The sequence below is a fragment of the Populus euphratica genome, unplaced genomic scaffold, assembly GCF_000495115.2.
Source record: "Populus euphratica unplaced genomic scaffold, PopEup_1.0 scaffold122.1, whole genome shotgun sequence".
NCBI classification, from domain to species: domain Eukaryota; kingdom Viridiplantae; phylum Streptophyta; class Magnoliopsida; order Malpighiales; family Salicaceae; genus Populus; species Populus euphratica.
Window position 1 is genome coordinate 327,088 of NW_011499980.1, and position 22,217 is coordinate 349,304.

At 28.1% G+C, this 22,217-nt stretch overlaps 1 pseudogene; it reads left to right on the forward strand.

The window, feature by feature from the left end:
• The first annotated feature begins 16,296 nt into the window (after positions 1 to 16,296).
• LOC105139728 (50S ribosomal protein L13, chloroplastic-like) lies at positions 16,297 to 19,138 on the forward strand (annotated as a pseudogene).
• The last annotated feature ends 3,079 nt before the right edge of the window (positions 19,139 to 22,217 follow it).

Here is a 22,217-nt window from a genome sequence, read left to right on the forward strand (position 1 = left end):
TCTTTTTTTTTTTTTTTACGTGGGGTGTCCGGGCCAGCTTGCGCGCACCACGACTAATCCCCACGGCCCACTGAATACCTTACAAACCCAGTAGGCATGTAAGGCACCGCGGGGGTGACAGGCATGCACGCCAGGGCTCGAACCCATGTGCAGTGGAAAGAGCTTGGCTCCTGCCACCGCTAGGCCAAGCCCCTCGGTGCTATTTGGAGCATTCTTATTCATACTCCTAGTATAACCACTCATAATAAATCAACCATTATAAACCAACATAAATTTAATATTTTTTCTCTATATAAATAGAACATGGATGGAATGTCTGAATACAACATTCTAAATACCTTACAACAAATGATTATGGCAACCAATGCCTATAAAATCTAAACTAGAATATCAAATAAATTTATAAATGAACTTCTTATAACTAGATTTTCTGGCCAATTAAAAGAATGATGGGATTATCATTTCACTAAAACCTAACACCTTAAGATCCTTAGCTTTATCCAGATGATTGAATACTCATCCTTGACACTAACAGAAACATCATTCAAGATGCAATTTCAATCCTTATTTTAATCATTTTTCTATATTTTGTAGGAGAACTTTTTATCTAAAAAACAAACATGTTGAACTCCTTTATAACATTAGATGTAAAAACACTCATTGACTTCAAATAGTACAAAAACACTTTCCTCATGTGTGTTATACTCTTAAAAGATTCAAACCAACCTTTTTAAAAAGAAAAATTCATTGTTGGATTGTCAACCCTTCTAGAAGAAAGAGTCAAAAATAAAATAAAGATACTTTTGTCTCCAAAACAGTTTCTTATAACCAATTAATATATAAAAAGTTTGTCAGTTTTACCTAAAAATAAGGTTTTAAGATTTATGAAGACCTTAAAACTTCAAAAACACTATAAGTGGAAGATAAAAAAATTCGACAAGAATTATGTAGCTTTTGTTAGCAGTTTGATTTGTCCCAACCAAAACCAAATTGTAATGGTTCATGCTCCAAACCTATCACCTCAAAATAAAATAAACCATCTAACAAAAGAATAACCCACAAATATAGAAAACATTTATATACTAAAATCGAACCTTACTACAAAAAAACCACTAAAAAACCCACAAACCCTTTTCAATCAAAATCAAAATCCAAACTAAAATTTGATCTGAAAAACATTACTTGTTACAAATATTGTTGGAAAAGCCATACCTCTAGATTTTGTTGGATCAATACAAAATTATATGAACTACATTTAGAAGAGGAAGTATTCATCATATCCAAAGTCTTTTGATTAAGACATATGATACTGAATCCAACCTATCAAATTCTTCTAAATAACTTTTCCAAATAGATGATTTAACAATATCACTCAAAAACATCAAACAACACCACTCCAAAATAAATACATGTCCTAGCTCAAGATCAAGAGTTTATTCTTGAAGCTATTAAAAAACTTAATGACCCTTAGCTACAAAAAACTATCTAGATAAACTTTTAAGTTCTTTTAACGGTTTAGAAACACCATAACTTGTCTAAAAATCGATTTTATTGCCATCAACCAATATAAATACCTATGACCTTACCAAAATTCTCAATTTAAAAAAAATCCAAACATGTTGTTACTATCCTAGATTTACAATTTGAAATCAAAACCCTTAATAGTGAAATACAAAACCTCAAATAAGCCCAATAAAAAGACTTAGCTATTTTACAACACCTCTTTTCTTAAAAAGCTAATCTGACTCCAAACCAGAAATAGAAAACCAAACCCTAAAAAATCATGCATTATCAAACATTGAACATGTTCCTGTGGATTGTTTTACATGTTTTAACCCAAATTACTTCAAAAAAATATATAATGAAAATTACATTAAATTTTTCAAATGATTTTAAAATAAACACTATTTTCTTATTTGATACATGTGTAAATCTGAATTGTATTAAAGAAAAAATAATTCCAAAATAATTTTTACAAAACACTTTTGAAAAACTCTCTATAGCAAATAATATTAAATTAGCTATTTAATATAAAACTCAAGTATCAATTTTTAACAACGGGCTTTATCTCAAGAATTTTTTTGTTGTTATTAATGATATTAATCATTCAATTATTCTTGAAACTCCTTTTATTAAAATGATTACTCCTTTCAAAATTAATCATGAAAATATTATTTCAAAAATCCATTGTTTAAAACTTGTTTTGTCCTTTCCTAGAAAAGCCAAAGACTAGATACTTAAATTTAATTAAAGCATGTTCCATTCATACTTATTACATCAATGCATTGATCGAAGGACAATAAACTCATCTTATGCATGTCAGAAAAGATTTTTTTTACAAACAATTGAGTACAAATTAAAAAAATCTTATTTTACAAAAAAGAATTTTAGAATTTCAAAGCAAGATAGAAAAAGAAATTTCTTCTAATTTACCAAATATCTTTTAAAAATAAAAATAAGATATTGTTAATTTGTTTATGATGATAGTTTTAATAAAAAGCAAATTTCTACTAAAGCAAGTCTTATTCAATTAAAAGTTAAATTAGAACAATATTGTCATCTTAAGATCAAAGACTTAGAGTCTAAAAGTCTTATACAAAAGTCTAAATCATCTTAGTCATATGCAGCCTTTTATGTTAACAAAAATTCTAAGATTAAAAGAGGTGCACCAAGGCTTCGTATAAATTGTAAATATCTTAAAAAAGCTTTAAAATGGATTAGATATCCAATTCTAAATAAAAAAGATTTATTATAAAAATTATATTCTGCATTTATATTTTTAAAGTTTGATATGAAGTCAGGACTTTGACAAATTCAAATTCATCCAAAAAATTATTAAAAAACTGCCTTCATAATTCCATTTAGTCAATACGGGTGGAATGTCATGTCATTCAAACTAAAAAAATACTCTTTCTGAATTTCAAAGAATCATGAATGATATTTTTAATGCATATTTAAAATTCTACATTATATACATTGATGATATTCATATCTTCTCAAATTCTATAGAACAACATTTCAAACATTTACAAATATTCTTTTATATTGCAAAGAAAAATGGTTTAGTTGTTTCAAAAACAAAAATATCTCTTTTTTAAACTTGTGTTCGTTTTCTTAGTGATTATATCTCCTAAAGAACTATTACACTTATAGAGAGATCCCTTATTTTTTGTGGTAAATTTCCTAACAAAATCCTAGACAAAACTCAGCTACAAATATTTTTAGAAAGTTTTAACTATCTTCTAGACATCTATCCTATTATGAGTAGAATAATAAAACTTTTACGTGATAAACTAAGAAAGAACATTGTTCCTTGACCTGATGAACATACTAGAATCATTCAACAAATTAAAAAAATAAGTCTAAGAGATTCCTTGCCTACATATTGTCAATCCCTTAGCTTCCAAAATAGTTGAGATAGATGCTTCAAAGTTAGGGTATAGGGGTATCCTCAAACAAGTTCAAGAAAGCAAAGAATAAATTCTTCAAATTACATTTGCACATTAGAATAATCATCAAAAGAATTACTCTATTATTAAAAAAAAATTATTTTTATTATGTTATGCATTATAAAATTTCAAAGCGATTTACAAAATAAAAAATTCTTTTTATGTATTAATTGCAAATCTGTTAAAGAAGTTTTACAAAAAGATATTCAAAATATTGCTTTAAAATAAATTTTTGCTCAATGGCAAGCTATATTAAGTATTTTTTTTTTATTTTGATATAGAATATATAAAAGGAGATACAAATTTCATTTCTGATTTCCTAGCTAAAGCATTCCTTTAAAATAGATCCTGATGCCTTCCAAATCCAGAGATAAAAAGAAAGACCCATAAACACAGTCCAAGTTTTTAAAATCCAAAAACCCTACAAAACTACTTGTATAAGCAATTTTCTCTACCAAACAAATCAAATCATAGTATGAAATGATTATCAAAGAAGAAGAAGAATGTTCTTCTTAAGTACAAAATTAGGTAGAATTCATATCTAACTCATCAAAATGACTTCTAGCTTTACAAACTTTTAACAAAAAGTCAACCTGGGAAGAAAAATCTACTTAGAAAGGTAAATCCTCCAAACTATTTTCCAAAACCGAAACAAGATATTTCTCTAAAAAATCCCCACTACTTTTTAATTTAAATTTTCCATCCAATCTATCTTAAAAAGCTTTAAAAGAACGATCTAATTATTTGAAAAACTAAATTATCAAAATATTTTAACCATCAAAAATAAATTTTTCCATCTTGATCCTTTTATTACAACCATAAAATTTTTCCCTCCAAATTAGTATTTCAAACCATAGGACTTATCCAAATCTTAATCCTATTACATGACAATATTTGAAATAATAGAATCTATCAAATTCAAACATTTCAAACTATAACAAAACCATTTCTAATATGTCTACTTCACATGCATTATCTAAAATATTCTTTATTCTTCTAATTGGAAACAACTCATTCACCAAACAATTCAATTTCCAATCAGCTGCCATGTCAAACTTGGTGATTTCATTTCTTGTTCTTATTCATAATAAGATTATCAACAAGCATGGTTTAATGTCTTTTTTCTTCAAAATAGTAAAGGTAGCCACTCTTGCCTATTTTATTTTAATAATTATATCAAAACTTCAAACATACCAAATTGGTTCCTTCAATGGTAGGATTACTTTGGATGTATTTACGAAGTAATAAAACCCTACTTTTTAGCTAAAAATGGCTACATTTATTTCAAACATAATTTTAAACCTTTAGAAAATAAGAAGAAATTCCCATCAATTCTCATGTTATTTTCCAAATTCTTTGTTCTTTAGGTTTGTTCTTGGTATTTTGAATATAATTGTCACACCCTCATGGTGGGGCATGGCATAGTGACAACCCTTGATTGATTTTAGGGTTTTTGTTTTTTATGAATATGAGAATCGCTACTTAGTATTATGATCACTAGAAAACCTAATTGGTCTTTCAGATATTCAAAGGCAAGGGACTGGTTACATAAAGAGAAGATATTAGCACTCCTAGTACGCTCTACCTAAAGTAAGCTGCTTGGTGTTTGGTTTGCCTTATAATTGTTATGGTATTGGTGTTTTTTAATCCCATCAGTTTTTCTAGGATAAGTTTGTTATGATGAATAAATTTAGACTCAAAAGTATAAAAAGAAAGAAATATTTGGTCAATGTGGATCACACCCTTATACATGTCTATAAAGTACGAAGGGGAACCAATACGGATCTCTTGAAATATATGTTTGATTCAAACTAAATTTATTAAGATAGAAATTCAAGCAGATTTTGCATGCTTTAAAAGCCCATTTTCGCTTAGTATTTCAAGAGTTTATAATTCGTAAATCACAAAGAGAAAGGGAAAAAATTTAAAAATCTAAGGAAATTCAAGGCATTTTAAAAACCTATTTTTGTCTTAGTGTTTTATACTCTAACAGCTCGTAAACCATGGAGTCAAAAATTGAAATGTTCTCAATTATAATGAAGGCTTCTTTCAAGGCTAAGTGATGACTTATTATTCCTAAAAAAAATATTTTGGATATTTATCACTTAAAGTTTCTTTATCCAAATATTAACATTGAATAATAATAATTTATTTCCAATAATATTTTAGATATTCATTCCTTTTGGATTTTTGTATTTAAATATTAACAGTGAATAATAGATGAATTCCCCCAAAAAATAAGATTTTATGTATTTTTTGGAATATTGATCAATATCCTTTGGAGTTTTACAAACATGTTGTAAAATTTAGAAATGTAAGAAAATAATTTTTTTTGTATTTAAGAAATCTATGCTAAAACACATTTTCAAAACTTCAATTTTTTTTTATAAACAAAACATTCAAAAACATGTTAGGGTATTAGCCGTGTGTAACACATAAAAAAATATTTTTATTTGATCAAAACATAAAACTCACAATTAAAGACGACAAACACCACACACACACACACACATATATATTCTTAAAATTTTACAAAAAAAAAAAAAAACAAAGGTGGCCCTTTAAAGTTAACCCTTCTCAAATAAAATTTGGTTAATTCTTAAACTCCAAAATCAAACTCAGTCACTGTTCAAGTGAATTATAATTCACTTGAATAGTAACACATGCTGTCATTCAACAGCCAAGAGGAAAACATGCTCCCTCCCTGAATTTGCCTAAAAGATTATTGTAACTACAAAAGGGTTTTCCCGTCTTTCAACTTCTTTCTTCGAACTAAAACATTATTTAAGAGCAAAGATAAAATAGATAAAGTAGAAAAGGAACTTCCTTCTCCAAATTATAAAGCAAAAAAGGAACCCCCAAACAAAAAAGTGGGTTGAAAACAGCCTCTCCTCGTTTCCTCATGCACCAGAAAAAGAGAAAAAAAATATCAAGGAACCTGCAAACTCTAACATAAATAACCATCTATGCTTAAAGCCATGGAAGGGAATAGAAGACAAGCATTCATTGAATGGTAAGAAAAAAAATGAAGGTGCAAAGCAAGAAGAGAAAATAGGTTTTTTAAAACATCAAAACAATTCTTGCAGCTCTCATTGGTTTTTTACTACAACAATTAAAATACAACCCAAAACAAACGTTTCTGTCAAGGTGTAAACAGTAAAGCTCCCTCTCTATATATGCTTTAAATTTCACTTGTTTCTTCTGCCCTTTTTTCTTTCTTTTTTTCTCTTATACAATGATGAAAGGATCAAAGAAAAAAACCCTCTGTTTCCCTATTATCTGCATTATCCTCTCCTCTCACTATCTTTTCCTCTTTTTTTTTCCTGTTTTTTCCCTTTCCTGCTCCTTTCTTCCTCTTTTCTTTTCCACTTCCCTTCTTTTTTTGTCTTCTTTTTCTCTCTCTTCCCTTTAAGTCAGCAAAGACAACGTATATAGTCTATACAAACCTCTTATTAGGAAAATTTTAATTTATTAATATAGGATGCACATCCCAACTAATTTGCAGCCAAATAATACAAATGAGAAAACTACAATATTCTCATTGATTATGTGCTAATTCTAGTGATTTCTTTTCAACATTAACACATCATCCCAGCTATCTATGTTAGGGATAAAATCCCAGCCATTAGATGATAGTGAGGTTTTTCTCTTTATGGCATTTTACAATTATCAAAAGCTGTTATTTCCAATGAATTATAACTGCACAAAAATGTGATATACAACTCCAAATCCACAAGAAAAAAATGAAAACCCAACAAGAAATTTGCAAAGAAAAAGGAAAGAAATCGGATAGGTAAGGGTGCATACTGCAAAGTCTTATTTTTCTTATTTGGTATGGTAGAAATCTTGTCATTTATGAGGATCTAGCCCCCACTCCAGCTTTTAATATCCTTCTTTAATTAAATCCCTCATTTTAGCACTTTTCAATTCAATCTTTAAAAAAAAAAGTCCTTCGAATTAGGCTCGCAAACTTAAGCTAAACCCATCTCATGGTAGGAGTCTTTACTTTCAGATTAGATATTTAAATGAGACTATTTTGAGCTTCTGATATCAAAATCAAGCAAGCCAAAAGCTCAAATTCATCTACGCGTCTGGGACTACAACTTTGATGAAGGATTCAAAGTGAGAAAAAATTGTTATAGGGAACAGAATATGACAATAATCTGGTTGGTCAAAAAGGATCTCTTCATTTGATTCAGAAATTGACAACGTCGAGCATCCTAAAATGACTAAGAGTATGACCTAAGAATAAATTAACAAAATTTATGATGGAAATAGAGTCTTTAGTGCAAAACTTGATTTATGATCCTTCTCGTGGTAGAATTCTCTACTTTCACGTTAGATATTCAAACGAGAATATTATGAGCTTTTGATATCGAAATCAAGTGATTCAAAAATCTCAAATTCATCTACACTTGTAGAGTTACAACTTTCATAAAGGATAAAAAATGAGATAAATTTATTTTAAAGAATAGAATTGCAACAAAACTTAACTAGAAACCTTTTCATGGCAGGCTTCTATACTTTCATGCTAGATTTCAAATAGGAATATCTTGAGCTTTTGATATCAAAATCAAGTAATTCAAAAGCCCAAATTCATTTACATGTCCCAGACTGCAACTTTGATAAAGGATTTGAAGTGAGATAAAATCGTTTTAGATAACAAAATCTAGCAGGAATCTGATTGGTCAAAAAGATTTTCTTGATCTAACAATCCTGAGCATCCAAATCTGATTGGGAGTCTGTCTTAAGAACAGTAACCCCTAGGACCTAATAAAGGTGCAGGTAAAATTTTCAATATGTCATGAGTGATAAAATCTAGGATGGTCAGATATCGTACGAAATCAAGTCAAAATCATAGTCTAAGTTGGAAAAAAAAATTATGACAGCAGCAAAATCAATTTTTTAAAAAAATATAAATTCTGAGGGATTTATATGAAGACTCCTTATCAGCCTAAAAAACTTGATGCTTTTGGTAGCAAAAGAAGAGGATAAAAAAATTAGAAAACAACTCAAATAGGGTTTGAAAAAAATATTTTTTTCTCCTATGCTTTTGTCAATTTTCTAGCAAATATGAGCTACACTCTGTACTTAGTTCAAAAGGGGATACACACCATCTTCAACACGTGAGATTAAAAAATAAGTAACAACAATACTTACCAACACATGTATCTCATCCTTATTAGAAGATACAAAGTAAAATGGTGGGACTTTTTTGCAGCATAAATCAAAAGTTCAAAACCTGTTATAATAGAATGACTTTAGCAACATCAAAAGGCCTAAATTATAGAACTAGATCCTCAATTCAAATTTCTAGCTCGAAGATCTCATGCCTTTTCTTTTCTTGCCTCGGTCAAATTTGAAAAAAATAATTTAAGATCATGAAACAACCACTACAAAGCATAAAAAATAATTAATCATCTTCATCTTCATCTTCAGGTTCTATTGTTGGCCTAGATGATGACAATAAAGATGATTGTTATGAAATTTTTTCTACTGTATAAAAATAATACACATTTATTATATATATATATATAAAAGTATTTTCCTAGGCCTAGAAATATTTTGGCTCATTCTCAAATCTTACTAGCCTAACTCTCCTGTCAGTACAAATTGTTAAACTAACTAAATTACAATTTAACTTTTCAAAATGCTAACCCTTCCTATTTACAAAGGATGACAAACAACAAGTAAGCGTCTTTTTCAACTTTTTTAAAAGTAAATCATTTGCTTTATGAAATCTTTAAAAAGCTACTCTCAAAACCCTTTATATAAATAAGCTTTTCCCAAGTTTGAAGGGCAAAACCTTTAAAAAGAGTTCATCTAAAGGCATTCTTCTTATTTTGTATTTATATTTTATATTTTTGCAAAATTAAGTATACTCTATATTTGTTAGATGATCATGTCATCCTTAGACTCGTTTTTTCATTCATATCAGAAATTTATTTTGTTTTTATTTTATAGTTTTGCTCTGTTTTAAAATCAAGTATATCGGCTGAAAGCCTGTAACCAGATCTTTAGATCATTTTCAGGTATTGCATCACATACTTGCTCTTATTTTTCATTGGTATTAGAGCCTATTGGAATTTGAATAGTATTGTTACATAAGATTTTGGAGACTTGGTTAGAAGAGAGAATCTTAAAAGAATAGATGAATTCTATAGAATGGTGTGATTCCCGTTTATAAGTAATGATAGGACAATAAATCCATATAACTTATAGTCTATTATCTAGGTTATCTTTTAAACCATGGATTCTTTTTTTTTTTAGGACAACTTTTATTCTAGCTTCCTCTACTTCTAATTTTAATGAAAGTGAAAAGTTATAACTAGTAAAGATATTACAATTAAAGAATTTACAAAAAAAATATTGATAATTGAAAAATCCCAAAGTTTCAAAAGAACCAAATTTATCTAACTTCTTTTAAAACTAGTTTTACAATCAAAACTGAAGAAAATGATACTAAACTTACAAAACCTTATGAAACTATCTAACTTCTTTCTTAAATTTTTTTACAAAAACACATAGATATAAGTTAAAAATATATTTATATTGGCTTAGTACAAGTATAAATAAAACTCCTTACCAAAGAAAGACTAAACACTTCCATTTTAATTGTCCTAAGAGATGCTAAATTCTAAAATTTTCAAGATTCTTTACTTAGCTCTATTGAATTTAATTTATATAGTGACTTTGTTTCTTTCAATTATTACCCAAACCTTACTATATCCCTTAAAGATAAAAGCGTTATAAAGTATGATCTTAAAAATAAAAACTCATAATTATAAGTTGTTTGAAGGATCAATATAAAACCATCTTTTCTAGTAAGCATAAATTTCAATCCTAAAAAGGTAAAACCTTCTCAAAACAAACATTTCTAGATAAAACATAATTGTACCTAAATCTATGTAATGAAAAGATCTTATCCCTATCATAAGAATGGATCTTTGAAGGTGTCACCCAACCTAAACCTATTTAACCACCACAACCAAATATTCAACCTAAACATGTAACTCAATATAGTGATGCTAAAGTTAAACTATCTTTCTATTAAACATCAACTAGTTCTAGGTTCTTAGATAAATCTTCTACATCAAGTGCAATAAATCATTTTATCATTTTAGTTTCCTTCAGTTATAAATATGCCTTATCACACAAGCTCATCTAAGGAATCAATAGCTGATATTCCTGGCACTAGTTTCCAAAATGCTAATTATACCATAAATATACCCAAACCATTATATTCAAAAACTAACCAACCTTCTCCTTCAAATTCTCAAACGTTCTCATTTGTAATTGAGAACATTTAAAATGAGCTGAATTTTCTTGAAGAAGATTTTGTTATAAATAAAAAATGTTTTATTAATGATTTTTATAGCAACTATAATGCTGAGAAAAGATCTTGACTTTTTAAAACTTTCATGAATGAAAGACACGAAATACAAAAATATTTTTTTAATTTTATTATATTATATAAAGTTTGAATGTTATTTCTTAACTAGTTTGAATCATTCTATATAATTAAACATCATATTGCATATCCCTTTACAAAACATGCATGTCCTATAACATTTAGAAGTAAAACTCCTTTTTGGAAACTTGCTAGTGGTACTTTCATTAAGTCTGAAAACCCACCTTTAAAAAACCTTAAAATCCCACATAACAGTTAAATTATAGATGCTTTCTTTTACAAAATAATTCAAATGATGAAATCACCACAAACACCAAACATATTATTCATTAGAATAACTTCACTAATATCAACCTCAGTACCATGGGAAAGTAATTAACCAAAATAGAAAAACAAATACAAAAGACTATTCTCAAACACATAATCTCATATAACGATGGTAAAGTTAAACTATCCTTCCATAGACGATCAAATAGTTCTTGGTTCTCAGATGAATCTTTTACATAAAGTATAATAAATCTTGGAAGAATTTTTGAGATTTTTTCAGTTATAAATATGCCTTACCATACAAATTCATTTACAAAATCAACCTTTGATATTCCTAACACTAGTTTCCAAAATAGCAATTATACCACAAATATACTGAAACCATTATATTCAAAGGTTGACCAACCTTCTCCCTCAACCTTTGCAATGTGCTCATTTGTAACTGAAAACATCCAAAATAAACTGAATGTTTTTAAAGTAGATTTTGTTGTAAATAATATTTTATTAATGATTTTTATAACAACCATAATGCTGAGAAAAGATTTTGGTTTTTCAAAACTTTTAAGAAAGAAAGATGAAATATAAAATTATTTTTATAATTTCATTACATTACACACATATACACGATTAAACTATAGGGTGTATTTTTCCCTTAAATATTTCATGATAATTTGTAAATAAATATTCCTAGTGTTATATTTTCTTTAACTTTTAAATTATTAAGTGGTAAACATCATTAAAACATATTATAAAGAGTGAGGTAAAATTTTAATGCCGACTCCAGATTCAAGGCAGTACTATGCATTCTCTCATGTATCATTATGGACTGGGTTTGTTATTTTATTTTTTTTTCATTTTAATTCCTAAAGTTTTTTTCTTCCTTAATTGAGTTCTTAAATTGCAAAATTTAAGGGAAAATGCTTCATATTTATTAACCAATAAAAAAATTTAAAAAAGAAGGACCAAGGTGAAAAAAGCATTAAAAATAGTTTGTGGGTTTAAAATTGACACCAAAAGTTCATTTTTGTCTTCCAATTTTTAAAATGATTTCTTTTTGGTCCTTTAGGTCTTTTGAAATTTAATTTTTATATAAAAATTTATTTTTATTATTTTTTAGTCTATGATTTAAGAAATAGTCATCGCATTTCGATGGTAGAGTGAGAAATTTTTAGTTGACACTGATTTCAACCACCGAAATAAAAGAAATAGTCGCCGCATTTCGATGGTAGAGTGAGAAATTTTTAGTTGACACTGATTTCAACCACCGAAATAATTGATTTTGGTGTCATATGATTTCATTCGATGAGAATAGTTCTACTGAGAGTTATTTTCCATCAATATAACATGATATGGTAGATTTAGTCTTGAGAATTGTTATGAATATAGGTTTATTTTAGATTTTTTAACCAATTTTTAGGTTGTTTGAAGCCACAAATGGGTTAATTAAGGGGTCTATAGTAATCAATTTGGTTTCTATGTTATAGTATCCAGTACTTGATTTTAGTTTCTTGCACCATATAAATCCTACTAAAAAATTTTGCAAGTTTTTATTTGAGTTTTTGTTATTTCTTTTCTACATCATTTACAAAATCTCAACTTTCTATCCAATACTTGATTTTAGTTTTTTGCACCATATAAATCCTACTAAAAATTTTTGTGAGTAAGTTTTTATTTTGGGTTTTTGTCATTTCTTTTCTACATCATTTACAAAATCTCAACTTTCTACATCAGTTCATCAATTCATATATGTTTTTGAACTCAAAATTATGGAAACTACACTTTAAAATTTTATCCATTTACTTTATGATATCAAAATCAACAATGCTATCAATCTTCTAATAAGTAATATAACTATTTTATGATATCAAAATCAACAATGTTATCAATCTTCTAGTAAGTAATATAACTAAGAAAGAAGAAGATTAGAACCACAAGTGCTTACCAAAATTACAAGAGTAGACCAACACTTCCTGCAACAATAAATATTGATATAGTTTCAATGGTGAACAAGATTTTGTTAGATTAGATATTTTTATAAACATACCTCGTTGAAATTAAAGAAAAATTAAAATTAAAATTGAAATTTACTTGGATTTTTCTGCTGAAAACACTTGTACACGAAAAAGAATTACAACACTTAAAGAAAACAAATTTGGTGGTGTTTTTTATAGATCTTGGTCATGGATGGTGGTTTGTGTAAATATAGTGTTGGTTTATGAGTTTTACAATCATTTGTGACTATAAAAAAAAAAAAAAGAAAAATAATGTTAGAACAAACGTTGTTCAAGAAAGAAAGAGGTTGGTAAAGAGGCTAAAAAACATGGATGATGAGAATAACTGTTCACTGGTTCTTTAAGGGAGCAAAGAGAAAAAGAGTAAGGGATATTTTGGTCAATAAAAAATCAAATTGTCTTTAAGCTTCAATTACATTTTGCACAATAATTTTAAAGGCATGCTTGACATGCTTTTAATTCATATGTGGTTGAACCACATTTTTAACATGATCCCACAACATTAAATTTACTTTTTCAATGTTTACCAAACACATTTATATTGATCAAAACCACACCACACTTTCTACCACCAAAATAAACACTCTTATAGTTTTGAATCTGCTTCTGATTTGACAAACCTAGGTTTACTTCTCGTTACCATTAAAAAAACCCACTTTTTAAAAAAATAACCTCATCTTCTATCCTACGTCAACAAATCAATAGTCTCTTTCAAACATATGGGACAGACTAATATGAGAAATTTACTTGAGTCCATAGAGAAGACCCAAAGAGAAAGTAGAAACACGAGTCATTTGAAAAACCTTAAAAAAATAATTAAATAAAAAAATATAGCTACAATAAATCAATATTAAGATCATGGAATTTTGAAGGAAAAAAATGATGGGTGAAAAAGATTATTAAAGTAAGAGTGCAAGTATCGGGCAGGGTATAAAAGGCGGCGTTATTAGGGAAGAAGATAGAGCATGCAATTATAAATTAATGGAAACTTTTTTTCTTTACAAAGCCTTATATTTTGATTTCTTTTATACTAATTTTAGACTTTTTGTATTTTATGATTATGCCTTTTTAATTTAGCATGCCTTATTGCCATGGAGCTTTATACATATCATAACTCCAATCATTGGATGTAAGATGTGTTTGAAAATGTGCTAGCAGTTATTTTTTAATATGTTTTTTGCTCAAAAATATATTAAAATAATATATTTTTTATTTTAAAAAAATTATTTTTGAAATCAGTACATCAAAAAAATATAAAAATACCAAAAAATTAATTTAAAGTAAAAAAAATAAATTTTTTTTCTAAAATATTTTTATAACACAAAAACAAACAGGCTCGTAAACTTCTTGAAAGGTTATGTTTGCTAGACACCGAGTAGTCAATTAGTGGTAAGGGATCTCTCGGAGAAAAAAATATTATGGTTGTGTTTAATTTAAAAAAATATTTTTTTGTTCTTCATCCCTAATTTTCTTATTTATTCTTAATAGTTTCTTCTCATTAAAATTATGTAAACATGTTTGTTACATATAAGATCTTCATGGACCTTAATTATTTTTCATAATTGAAAATATTAATATGAATGAATTCAATAAGTTTTTATATAATATAATTTGAAGTTATGAACTTACTCTATGATTTTTATGGTCATTTTTAGTATGAACAACATCTTTCATAATAGTTTTATCAAACATTTTTAAATTGTTTTTTATTTAATATTAATTTAAATAACAATTTTAACCAAACGCTAACTAATAACAATTAAAAAAAAAATTTACAACATATATATTTTTTAAAATTCACAGAAACTATTATAATGTCCAACATACACTTAAATTTAAATACAAGATTTCAAATATTTTTTTTTTAATTGTGCAAGGATGAATATTGTTAGACCAAGCATTCATTTTTATTATCATTCTTATTAAATAAGAAAGTTACTATATATATAGAGAATATTTATGGTGTTTATAAAGTAATTACTTATTTTTATAATATAAAAAGAAAAAAAAAAGAAAAAAAATATTATAAAAATATGTTTATTATTTATGGTGAGTGCATATTTAGTTTTCTCTTTCATTATTTATCTATTTCTCTTCAAAGGGAGTTTAAAGAGTTACTATTTATATTTATATGTTAAATACCATAACATTTTCTATATGCACTTCGTCGTCATGGAAGTCTAGATCATTCATAACATTTTTTTATATTTATTGAGATTAAATGTATTCTGCTGGGTCTTTAAGCAAATCACTAATCTAATTAATATTTAACAGCAAACCACTAATCTAATTAATATTTAACATTACACAGTCAATTTCTTAAAACATTCATATTCAATTTTTTTTTCTTAACTTAAATTTAAAATTAAAATAAATAAAAATTAATCCAACATGATGTAATCAACCTCATCCATATAAAGATAATTTGATTTTTTATTAAAAAAATATTTTAAAGATAAAATTAACCAATAAAAAAATATAAAATTAACATAAAAAATCTTGTAATTTAATTTTTTATTTAACTCGAGTTTAAAATTAAATCGTAAATAATTATTAAAAATATTTGAGAATAAAATAGAAAAGAAAAAGAAAAAAGGTGGTTTGAATTGAAAATAAAAGGCTTTCTCAATTTTTTTTAATTTTTTTTTAAGTATAGGAGGGTAACTCTAATTGAAATATGCTCCACCTAGCATACAAAATCACTAGCTACTCAATGCATGGAATCCAAGACTAAAAATAAAAAGGGGTTAACTTATCTGTCTCGAGACTAAAATCCATCTGATATGTGCATACAACTGGAAACAAAAAATAGAAGAGTAATTTTAAATTAGTCCCTGTAATTTTTTAAAATGAATTTAATGGCCTTTTTAGGTTTAAAATAATTAATTAATCCCTAAACTAGTGTCGATCATGCTTAATTTAATACTTATTTGCTAAAAAAAGTCTTATTTTCTCATCAATATTCTCATATTACCTAATCTTTTTTATTTCTTAAAGAACAAAATAAATTAAAAAAGAACATGAAATGGGTGAAATGAATCTTTTTTATTTAAAAAGTTTGAGAATAATTAATTATTTTAGAAAAAAGAGACTATTTGATTCAGTGTTTAAAATAACAGGTACTAATATATAATTTACTCAAAACAGAGCCCCGTCTTATCCAAGGTAGATGCAACGAAGAAGAGGAGTGGAGGACGGCAGTGAGGAGTTAGAGAAGAGAGTGAAGTGCATGTGAAAGAGGAGAGGAGAGGAGAATGGCAATGCGTTGTGCCTCATCCTCTTTTATTAAAATCCTCTTGGAGTGAAGTGCATGTGAAAGGGGAGAGGAGAGGAGAGGAGAATGGCAATGCTTTGTGCCTCATCTTCTTTTACTACAACAAAATCCTCTTCTTCTTACTCAACAAAGAATGGAACTAGTATTAGTCCCAGCCCTTTTGTTGTTGGATTCCCTTTTTCACAATCATGGTTTTCTTTGAGTAATAGCAGGCGTGGTTTCGAGGTTCGGTGCGAGAAGAAAGACAAGAGCGCCGTCACTCGCGTTCCTCTTGACCAACGCTGGTTATTTGAAGAATCTGAACTTAATGGCCCTGTAATTTCCTCTTACTTTCTTTCTCAAGTCTGACTGCTACTAATTAAGTTGAGTTCTTTTGATTTATAACTAAATTGGAATAAACCCAAAGTTATGTTTATGAAATCTAATGCAAGTTGGGCATCACACATTCCATCATGATTTATTGCAAACATTCTATGCAGCTAATTTTATGACAGGTATTTAAAGAATCTGAGATGACTATAACTTCTTTTTATCTTCTAACCTGTTCTACCATCCACTCCGTCATATCTCCTGTATTTATTTCCTTAGAACTTTTTCGATCTCTTCAATTCTGAAAGGCAATAACAGAAAATAAATTGTGAGATTGATGCATGATGGGAATTTGTAGTTTGGCCAGCTATACTATGTTTGATCGGTAACCATGGTTGTATTTAGCCTGTGATGAAGATCCCAGAGTATGCACTAATTAATGACTGCTGGGGGTATTTTTAGAGATGTGGAATATTACAACAGTTCTATTCTACCATTCCCAGTAAATCGCACCTGAAGGGGTGCGATTTCAAAGTGTACTAAAATCCCAGATTTATTAAGTTGTGAAATCAATTCTGAAGTGAATTGTTGGTTCCAAACGTGAGATTGACAAAAATTGTAGAATTGAAATCAATTCTAATCAAATCTTAATCTTCCAAACAGCCTTTTGTTTGATGTATGAACATTTTGTTTCTTTTGTTTATCGCGGGTTTTTTTTGTCTATTGAACGAGAAAAAAAACTGTTAATTTGGTTTTTCTTTTTTTCTAGATTTTTACTAAGGTCTGAGTCCATTGTAAAAATTTTATGGTGGTTCTCGATGTTTGCTTGTGCTTGATTACAATGTTAATTTTGTTTTGGTTTTATTTCAAATAGGATATTTGGAATACGACATGGTATCCTAAAGCTGCAGATCATATTAACACAGAGAAAACTTGGTACATTGTTGATGCAACTGACAAAGATTCTTGGAAGACTGGCATCTACAATTGCCATTTACATTCGTGGAATGAATTTGGCCACTTACACTCCTAGTGTGGACATGGGGGCTTTTGTGATTGTGGTATGTGGATTGAATAAGTGCTCATTGCCAATGTCTGTTGTTTCAATCATTTGCAATGAATTTTGACTGCTTAATGTATGAAGTTGGTGGTTTTTGTTATTTTCAAGTGGATTGTTCAGCGATATATTTTCTTATTCTGTTACATTATTTTGCGTTTGATTAGTTTCTTCTAGGTGTCCTCAGTGCTCCTAGTATGGTTTCAGACCTCGTATAGCTTTCTGTCTATTGCATTTTTGCATCAGTTGCTACATGCTGATTGTCATTAAGAAAAATCTTGTTAAATTGTGGTTTACTTACTAATTTTATCATCATGGCAGCATAACATATGCATCTAAAATCTTTATTGATAAGATCATCAATTGCTTAATGTGCTTAGTACGAGTTACTGATGTGGTTTGGATGAAGAAGAGAGTAGTTATTAGTTGTTTTATGACCATGTTTCTTACCAGTAGTTTATATGTAGAGGCTTGTCTCAGTTCATTAGGTACTTTCAGACATGAGGAAATTTCTTGAAAAATTGAAATTGGAATTGGTTGCCAATAGTTTATCTATGTTTTTGTTGATTTGAACTTGAAAAGTATGATGAAGAATTAGAATTTGTAATGGTCATTGCAGGATTTCACCATTTGATATCTGTTTTGTATTCCAAACATAAATCTCTAAATCATCTATTTTGATTAGATGCATCATTATTTTCAACATAAGTTCAGTACCAAATACCTTTTTCAAAATATTGTCATTTAGATATTCACTTGATATTACCCTTGTTTCATATAATTTTCTCAAAACTCCACTCAGATTTAATGGATAACTGGTAGTGGTATTGTGATTGATTCTATATGATTGTACCTGCTTGTTGAGGTTCTGGTGTAAGGATTAGAGAGGACTTGGCTGCTTCTTCATTGAATGTCAATTCCTGTAAAGTGTTTTCTTATAGTACCAATTGCAATTAACTTGTGCTAAAGTTCTGGAAGCCTTTGCCTTTTCTGATCTTACAAGGTAAATGCTGAGAAAGTTGCTGTATCTAGCAAGAAGAGGACCCAAAAGTTATACAGGAGGCATTCAGGAAGACCAGGCGGTATGAAAGTGGAGACATTTGATCAGCTACAACAGAGGATTCCAGAAAGAATTATTGAACATGCTGTTCGTGGTATGCTTCCTAAAAGAAGGGTGAGCAAGCATGTTCTGACTCAAATGAGTAACTGTTTATAAAATAAAGCGTACATATCCCACGCTTATGTATTTTAGATTATCTGTTTTCCCTTGTACTTTTAGAACAAAGTTTTTCTATAAAGTCTGAATTATTTTTTTTTAAACTTATTTTTGTTACTTAATTAAATATTTTTAGGGTTTTCCCTTGGGTGTTTTGCTCTGCAGTATGATTTTTTCTTGTTGGGTTCTTTGATCTTCACTCCAGTTTTATTGTCTTTTTTGCTCTCGGTCTCGCTATAAACGCATCTTTATTGTACATAGGTTTGCAGCAAGTTTATTTAAAATGCTTTTACTTTAAATGATTGGTCTGTCCATGGACAACGTGGAATGATAGAGCCCAATTTATTGTTGATTGGTTGAAGACCATTAACCTTGCTAACAAAATACAAATATCTCAATTCAAGCTCATCATGAAACCCATGAATCAAGCATTACCTCTTTATTTGTTGTAAGGACTCAAACTTGTTCTGAAATTGTTCCAAGACATACTTCACATTTCTAATTATCTTGTCACCTATATCTTAAAATATTATACATCTAGGTAGGTTAATGAATCCTTGTGGCTTAAACAAATCTTGAAAAGTCAATCCGCTATCTATAATGTGTAAAAAGTTGACTAGAACAATACCACATTGACTCTAAATCACAACCAAATAGATTTTCATTGAGAATAAAATATTTCACACATGTTAATCTAGAGTGGACTCCATTATGGCATCACTAATTTCTTATTGATAATGTAAAGCGATGCAAATAAAAATGACATGTCATGTCATGGGAGCATGAACATAACTTTATAGTCAATTCACACATGTACAATAAATATAATGGATAAAGTAAAATGAAAAAAATAAAAATAAAATGATATGGTCTAATAATAAATCAGACAAATTATAAAAAATATACAATAAAAAAAACATTATAATAAAACATTATTTTGCATATAAACAAACAAAGCATAACCTTTATTAAATATATCTCTACTAAAGTAGTCATTCTGTTATAGCGGATATTTAGATGAATTAAGGGTAAAATTAAGAATAAGAGCTGCCACCTAGTTTTATAATAACTAAGAACCCTAACATGTTTTTCAAAGTTCTAGGTATCATCCTACTTAAGATAAATTGTATTGGTAGTTTTTTTTTTTAATGATGTATGTTTGTTATGCTTAGGGATGACCTGGTGATTAGCACTTAAAAGTGTATTTTTATCAAGATTTTATATCAATATTTTGCACTTAAAGTATCAATAACTCCTTAACTAAAACATGTTTTATAATAACAAGTCCGATTCTATAAGATACCTTTAATTTATGGTAAATGTTCATCTTAAATGCAGGCCTATCATATAAATCAAAGGATTAATTGATGAGTTTAACTACTAAAATTAAGAAGACAAAGAGAAAGTGAAACTTAGAAAAGTGATGTTCATTCAATTCAAACTGGAACACTATTTAATCATTGGGTTATATCTAGAGCTATAGATCTTGGATTTCAATTTGGTTTATATGGCTAAAAAGCTGTAACATACACCTAAAACATTTATGGGAAGACACGAGTTAATTCTACTGTTTGGAAGTCCAGATCTTAGCAACAACGAAGAAGTTCGAATATGTCCTGTAGTCTAGACGTTGTTCAGTGTTCAGCTCATATCTTGAGTTTTAGAAGTCCAAATGACCTTATCTTTTTTTTTTTGTTAGAAATCTGAGATAATTTTCTAGAACTTTCATGATTTAAGTCTGTTCAAATTCTGATGTTAGTAGTGACTTTTATTCAGACAAGAAGATAAGGATTGTCACCAAGTCAAGAGTTGGTCACCTACTCAACAATTAGTCATAAAATCAATAGTTTTAAATTTTAGCCTATAAAAGAAGGCATATACTATGCATGTAGGCATCTTGGTTTTTACATCAAGATCATGTTCTAACTCTCTTTATATTTTTTGTAATGCTTAAGTTTTGCTTTCATTAATCTCTTATTTATGCTTTTCATTTCATTTTCTTTACTTAGTTAACTTATATCTTATTTATATTCTTATATTATTTATTTATGTTTCTCTTTTTCATTATATTTAACTAAGTTTATTATGTCAAGGTAAAAAGGTTAGATTAATGGTGTAAAAATAATTGTAGTATAAACTCAATATGGACTTTAATGTTTGATACTAACATGTTTTGTATTTATTGTCTTATTCACTTTGAATACTTTGCTTGTTAAATGATTAATCTAGATTTATATTGTGTGACACTTGGTATAACAAATAGTTGGTACTTTCATAGCGCAACCATATATTATAATCTACACTTGTACTATGAAAGAAACTTGATTTGTTGTTAACATAAGTTATAATCATGAATACCTAACAACATTTACAAGTATTAGCATTATTCGAATAAGATAACTAATGTAATCATTTAACCATTTATAATTTACTTGGAACCTCCTATGTATGTGGTTTCTAGTTGAGTAATAAAAAGAGCTTATATTATACTTGTTTGAAATATTATTAATGAATCTTCTAACCTTGACATTTGTTTTTATTCTTTACATTAATTTTACATCTCAAAGTTCTTTTTAACTTATTATTATTGTTGTTGTTGTTGTTGTTGTTGTTGTTGTTGTTATAGTTGTTTATAATTTATATAGTTAATCTCCCTGTGGTTTGATTCCGGTCTTGCTGAGTTATTTGTTACTTTAACACTCCTGTATTTGGAAGAAAATATCAATCTTGTAGTCGTGTCACCTAGACTTAAGGGTTTGTTTTTTTTTAGAAAAAACTAAATTAAAGAGTGGTTTTGGATTTGATCCTAAGATGGCCTAATCCTAATCCTCATACTGACCAAAGACAGTTATGGATTTGACATTGATATGCATTCGCCAATTTAAATATATAATTTTTAACCTTCAAAGATAAGAGCAGAGAATAAGTCATCTAAACTTGGGTTTAACTCTCAATATGTATGACAACATATACACCATAAAAAATAAAAATATCATGACAAGTCTTCAGAAAAAACCATGTCAATATGTATATGGATTAGCAATCTTGAGTTCAAACCTATATTTATCCCACTTTAAACAAAAGATCGACTTTATACCTTTGGAGTTGCCATACAATGACATGATTAAATCCACATCCATTAATATTCATGGTTAAGAGTATTAAAAAAGCTAGTTGTGATATTCAAGCATGTTTAGATCATGTTCTTTGTCATCATGGCTA